The following is a 6,359-nucleotide window of genomic DNA, read 5'->3' as shown; positions in this document are numbered from 1 at the left end:
GTCTGTGTGTGTGTGTGTGTGTGTGTGTGTGTGTGTGTGTGTGTGTGTGTGTGTGTGTGTGTGTGTGTGTGTGTGTGTGTGTGTGTGTGTGTGTGTGTGTGTGTTTGCTCTCAGCTGTGGTGAGACTCTGTGTTTGTGAGGGCTGAAGCGTGGATCCACATGGCGACAAGTGGGTCTGGACAAGTGGCATGCTGGATGTGGGTAGGAGAGTGTGCGCCTGTGCATTTTGTTGCATAATTTAAGACTCCCTGTAGTGTGTGGTTGTGTGTGTGTACATGCAAAACTGATTTTGCCTGCCATTTATTGCATTTTCAGGGCTGCCACAGCAGCTTCAAGCTTTGGCCACCGCAGTCACACAACAAGGCCAGCTTCCCCATGGGGAGGGGGCACAGGACAGGGGCTTCAGAGAATGGCAGTGAATCTCAGAGCAGAACACACAAGGATGCCACAAACCATTTAGCGATCAAAGACTGTTAAATCTGAACATATAACCGCTCAGGTTCATTTTGAACAGCTGTGCTATTCATTGAATGCTCAACGGTAAATGGTAAGTCAGCCTTCGATAAAGCCAAAATCAAGCCTTCCTTCCTCTTACATGGTTGAGGAGTGTCTTGTAAAACACTTAATCTACAAAATCCCTGCTGTTTTCTCTTGGAGCTTTGCTACCTGCTACTATCTCCTCAGAATTGTCAGACAGTCCCTAGGAAATTTCGCTAAATGCAAATAGAATTTTGTTAATCACCATTTAATCAGATTCTTTTATACTATATGCAGATGTAGGATAAAATTGTTTCATAGTTCATCAGGATTTGTATCAGAATTTCAAAGTTATGAACTTTTTCCTTGTCACATTATTAATTTATAATCTGCAGGAAATTTAAATGTATATTTTATGTATATTAAGGTGGTTCCCTTTTGGGTCCGGTTACTCTTAAGGTTTCTTTCTCTTCCATCTAAGGGCGTTTTTCCTTGCCTCACCTCAGAGGATGATTTCAACCAAAGAGACCACAGACTCTTGGGTTCTTCCATGAACACTGTTGCCAATGATGTGATTAAGTAACTTGCTCCCCTAATTAGTGATGTTACTTTAAAAACAATCAAAATGACAAATCTAGTGATGGTTTGAACAGATTTTAATAACTGTACTGCAAGTTTTATGACCCTCTAACTCACATCACAGCTGCTGGTTAGAGACAGTACATTCTCACAGACTCACAGATTACCGTAGATTTCAACAACCAATCATCAAATTCAATAGTCCTACATTGCATGTCATTGTATCTTTCTGGCCTAAACTCAATACTGTTACTTTTTTTTATAACACTTAAAGGAACATAGCAAAGTGGGCAGTAGATTAATTCTCACTAGATTTACAGTCCCTCAGAGAGAAGCCAGATGTCACACCATAACTGTACACCACCTTTTCAGGTCTGGGTAGAGTCATGACTTGCTTCAAATAACATATATGCCTAAAATAACACAAACAAGGACTTTAATGCATGTAAAAACACACACTCATAAATAGTTGAGTAAGTCATTGTTATTAAATTTTAATAATTATAATTTTTTTCAATCAAATAAATTATGAGTTATTTTTTCTGCTTATTAAGTAATGCTTTTTGACATCTTATTTTACTACTCTATGATAGAGATTGTATTTACCTGATATTCTCATCATGGTGAGAAGGTAGGACATAAGTGTAAAAATGGCAGTCTGGATCGTTTGTGCACGTTTCTCGACAGATCTCAGATGTATTTGTTTTAAAGTCACGGTAATCATGTCCAAAGAAGTTCAGGCCTTCATAGCGTGCTGTTACCCAAACTTTGGAAGAATAATGAGAATAAAGTGGATTAAAGTGTAACAACTTTTCATGCACAGAATAGAAGGTAGAAAAAAAAATCTAACCATTTGAGGACGTGCAATTTCGTGTTGGAAATCCAGAAAAAAGTTCTTCTTCCTTTACTGGCTCTAGCTGGCTTACACTGTCTGTATGCTTTAGGAAACAATGCATGTTGATCCTGTGGAGAAAAATCTGTTTCAAATATTCATTCAATAGTCATTTCAGTTTGCTTCTCAGAATGAAGACACCAGGGATGGAAAAATTACCAAAAAAAAAAAAATTATTCAAGTCAATTTACAGTATACTGAGGAAATTAGAATATGTCATGTTTTAATGTGAAGAATAACGTTTATTACTTCTCTAATCTGTTATAAGATGATTATAATTTAAAATCAACTATGGCTTTTTAATCAGTTGTTTTTATTTTTACCAAAGACATGTTTATTAGACTCCATTTTCTAGCACTTACTCAGGCTTTGTAGAATATTTGGAAGTTGTGTAGGTGAAATGTGTGCAGCGGGGATGTGCGCTACACAAAAACTGACAGTGTTGAGGTGAGACCGCCGGGATGTTCTCAAAGTCATTTCCTCTATAGTGTATGTTAGCAAAGATCTCCTCTTCACATTCTATGATGAGTTCAAAAGAAAAAAAATATTCTATTAATTATATATTTTATCCTTTATAGAATTGTATACCAACAAATCATGAAAGAAATTGTTTACCCTCTTTTTGCAATGAATCGGAAAACCCTGATACAAGACCGGGTGTTATTATGATTACTGATGGTGTTGGAAAAGTCCAGCAGAATTTTAGGATGCACTTTTTCCTGCACAGAGATGACCAAATTTAACTAGTAAAATGCACAAGGATACACACAATGGGTCATATCACTGTTCAGTTTAAGTGCATTTATCACGAGTTAATTACCTAGTGCCAGGAATTCTGATTTTTCAGTAAGTGAAATCAAGTGATTCAGCTCAGCAAAAAGAGCTTTCTCTTACAGTGAATGAATATCTCCTTATCGTTTTTTTTTTCTTTAAACAGGCTTACATTTTTTTATAGTAATAAACATACTTTGCCTGTGTCCAAAAACTTTTTTTTCTTATTATTAAAAAATATGATAAATAAAGCTTGAGTGATACTGCTCTGAAATAGTAAAGCTAAATGCCATTATTTGACTAGTTGCTGTAAAAATGAAATTCTACTGAATATCTATCTATATCTATACACATTGTGGCGGCAGAGCAAACACCACCACCTTAATACACCTTTTTTCCACTGCTTCTGCTACTTCTATAGTGGGAATGAATGGACAGCAGAGCTTCAGCACTACATATGTTTTGGACAGCTGGGGGAACATTGCGGTGAGGTGGGGAGCAGCTGCCACCTCCTCACCCATAGGGAGAAGACACATGCGCTGCATGGGGAGCAGCACCTCCAGAGAGATCAGAGGCAGAAACTAATGCCCGTTCTCTGCTCTCTGTCACAGATCTGCCCAGGGAAACTGCTGAAGAAGAAGAAGCCAGCGATTGATCTTGCCACACACTGCCAGTCTCCTGCTCATTGGGTCTGCCTAAGTTTTCCAATAACTGCTCTGTAAGAATAAATTGTGCCTTTGTTAATGCCAGTCTGCCTCATTGTGTGTCAGTGTTCAGCCTCTCGTGGCTCTGAGTAGCCACACTGGTGGATGGTGACTGGTGGATGATGTGGCTATTCCAGATTCCACTCAAAGATACACATCGGAAAGAGCTTATTCCTAAAAAGGCTTACAAATCATAAGGTAATACGTCTAGAAATTTAAATGAATAAACATCAAGGATCGCCACTAACAAAGTATCAAAATATTACCATTTAAAATGACCAATTTTAAAAATTAATATCTAATCATGGTTCTCAGGGAATGTTTGATGGAATAGAGACCATTGTTGATAAACCGTATTAGTGGGATATTTCTAAGTTTGAAAATGATCCTAAAATGCCCAAGAACAAAAAAGGGAAAATTGCCAATGCACTGCAAGCAGTTATTGTATCATACAAAGTCACTAGAAAGACTTTAAATGCATTAAAGGCTGAAAATGAGCAACTGCAATCTAGACTAGATGATGGGATAATCTCTATAAGAGATTACCAGACTAGTGAAATACTCTGGAAAGAAGAAAAGGTTAGGATGTGGAATGTAACATGTTAATGTAATTGTGTCATAATGAAAGGATGACCATGAAAGGATGACCATATTGTCAAATCTCAACAAGGTCTTGTAGGAAAAGACAAGATTTTAACTAAACAAATGCATTATGATGACTTGGTTATTGCCTATTCTGATCTGACTTTGGATGTAACTTTCAAAACTGCTGTTTGTGAATGCATTTTTCTCATTTTTGTCAAAGCATTATGTTATGCTGTATGTGTTCCATATTGAGATGGCAGACTGCAGATAATTCAATGACCAATGTCAGAAGTTCCCATTGGCTGTGATGGTTTCTGAATGTCTCTGCTCCAAACCCAAGAAATATTTTACATAAAACCAAATTTTAAGAAGAAAACCTGTGATAAGTTTGCCTTATAGAATGGAGCTGTAACCAGTGTGCATGAGGTGAGTTTTCAATGACGGGTAAGATTCTCTGAGGGCCGAAGGGGGAAAACCTAGGCAGGGCTTCACCGCCCCTGGGCACCTGCACAAGATGGGAGGTGTGATCTGTATTAAGGTATGTGATGCTTCAGGGCCAAAATCAGATAAATGCACCCAGATTCCACTTCAAGATACATATCGAAAAGAGCTTATTCCTAAAAAGGCTTACGTATCATAAATACGTTTAGAACTCTAAATGAATAAACTTGATTAAATCGTTAGTATGGGAGCGGCAGCAGGACATCAAGGATCGGCACTAACAAAAGGGTCTTCGTGACTGCGATTACCATTTAAAGTGACCATTTGATTGATAACAATTGTAACAATACCAAGCCAAGATGTACATGACCATGAGTAACATTTAAAGACATCTGCTAAACAAAAAGGGAAAACAGTATAAAATGCTTGAGCATGATTTGTCCTGGGTTCTTACTGACTCTGATGAACCAAAAGTACTTCGTGTATTTTGTCACTGCTACGTTGGAATAAACTTCTTGTTCTTCACCTTCATCGTCTTATTTTCACACATTTTTTATTTCTTACAAACAGCACCCAGCGGAATGGAACAAGTGCTCAACCACCTGATGGAATCCAGTCTGCATCAGCAAGCTGTGATCCAGAAACAGAGCTCATGGCACTGAAAAAGCTCTCTCATCGCAATTACTCCTCTCTTCCAGCTGTGATGCCAGATGCCAGCTTATCAAGTGAACAGACATTGAGGGCTACCTGCAAATATTCGAGAGAGTTGCATTACTGGACGACTGGTTGAGGACTGGTTCTGAATTCCGGCCCCTTTTCTGTCTTGGGATGCCCAACTCATGCTTCTACTTCACCCTGAGCAACAAGGAGGCTAGTGATTACTCCACCTCAAGAAATTCTCTGGGTGGTGGCTGAGTACCACCGGTGGGCCTATAAGGCCAGGCACAACCCTAGAGCCAAAATGGATGCTCTGATTTGCATAGCCTGCACCTGATCTCAGCCTGCACCTGATTGCAACTGCCAGTCTACTGGGTCTTGCTGCACTCCGCGCCACTCTGCTGGAGATCCACTCTCAACCCTGCGGCCGTGAAGGAAAATATCGTCTCTTCAGTCCACAGGCTGCTGGATCATTGTACACTTGGGGCTAATGAACTCTTTCTTGCCACTTTTGCTATTGGTATTGAGCTAGGTCTGACTGAATTCTTCAATTACTGCACATTGAGAAAAAATTGCACGTTGGGTGTCTGTGTTCAGACACCCAAGGCTCTGAGTAAATATACATATAGGTTGTGGTTACAAGTTGTATATATATACACACAAATGTGTATAGATATACAAACATGGTCTAGTAATGTTAAAACAATGCTTCTGACCTGTTTTCTGCATGTGGGAAGGTCGTTGTTGTAAATGAAAAAAATTTGCAGTCTGGATCACTGGTGCATTTCTTCTGGCACTCATCAAAAGTATTTATGTTCAACTGGACATAGTCTGATCCTGTGAATTCTACATCCTGATATGTAGATGACAAACAGTTATCTGTGGAGATAAAACAGTTTTTAAATTATTTATAGTACAGGCATATTTACATCTCATAAAAGCATTAATAAAAAACATCTGTAAGAAAAAAAATAAGCTTGGGGTCTTGCATTTACTTGTTTTGTTACCCTGGTGCATGAGTTTGAAGCCTGAGATCACACCCTTCAGCTTTGCAACCTTAGACGGAGATCCAGTAGCTGTGTGCTTCAGGTAGCAGTAAAATGCCCTTTAAAAGTAAGCAGTGTTAGTGCGTGTTCAATTACTGCAATGTCTTAATGAATTTAGACTTCACAATTGTGCCATACAGGAAAACCAGTGTCGGCTTGCTCACAGTTAGTCATGCTGAAATGATTCCCTTCTGCCAATATCAACAA

At 38.7% G+C, this 6,359-nt stretch overlaps 1 pseudogene; it reads right to left on the bottom strand.

Annotated features, from left to right (window-relative positions):
- Positions 1-1,324: 1,324 nt before the first annotated feature.
- LOC113661528 overlaps positions 1,325-6,359 on the bottom strand; it is an 11,682-nt pseudogene continuing 6,647 nt past the window's right edge.

The sequence above is a fragment of the Tachysurus fulvidraco genome, chromosome 24 (genome assembly GCF_022655615.1).
Source record: "Tachysurus fulvidraco isolate hzauxx_2018 chromosome 24, HZAU_PFXX_2.0, whole genome shotgun sequence".
Taxonomy (NCBI): domain Eukaryota; kingdom Metazoa; phylum Chordata; class Actinopteri; order Siluriformes; family Bagridae; genus Tachysurus; species Tachysurus fulvidraco.
The sequence above is the reverse complement of the archived record's forward strand: the minus strand, read 5'-3'. Positions and strand labels throughout refer to the sequence as shown.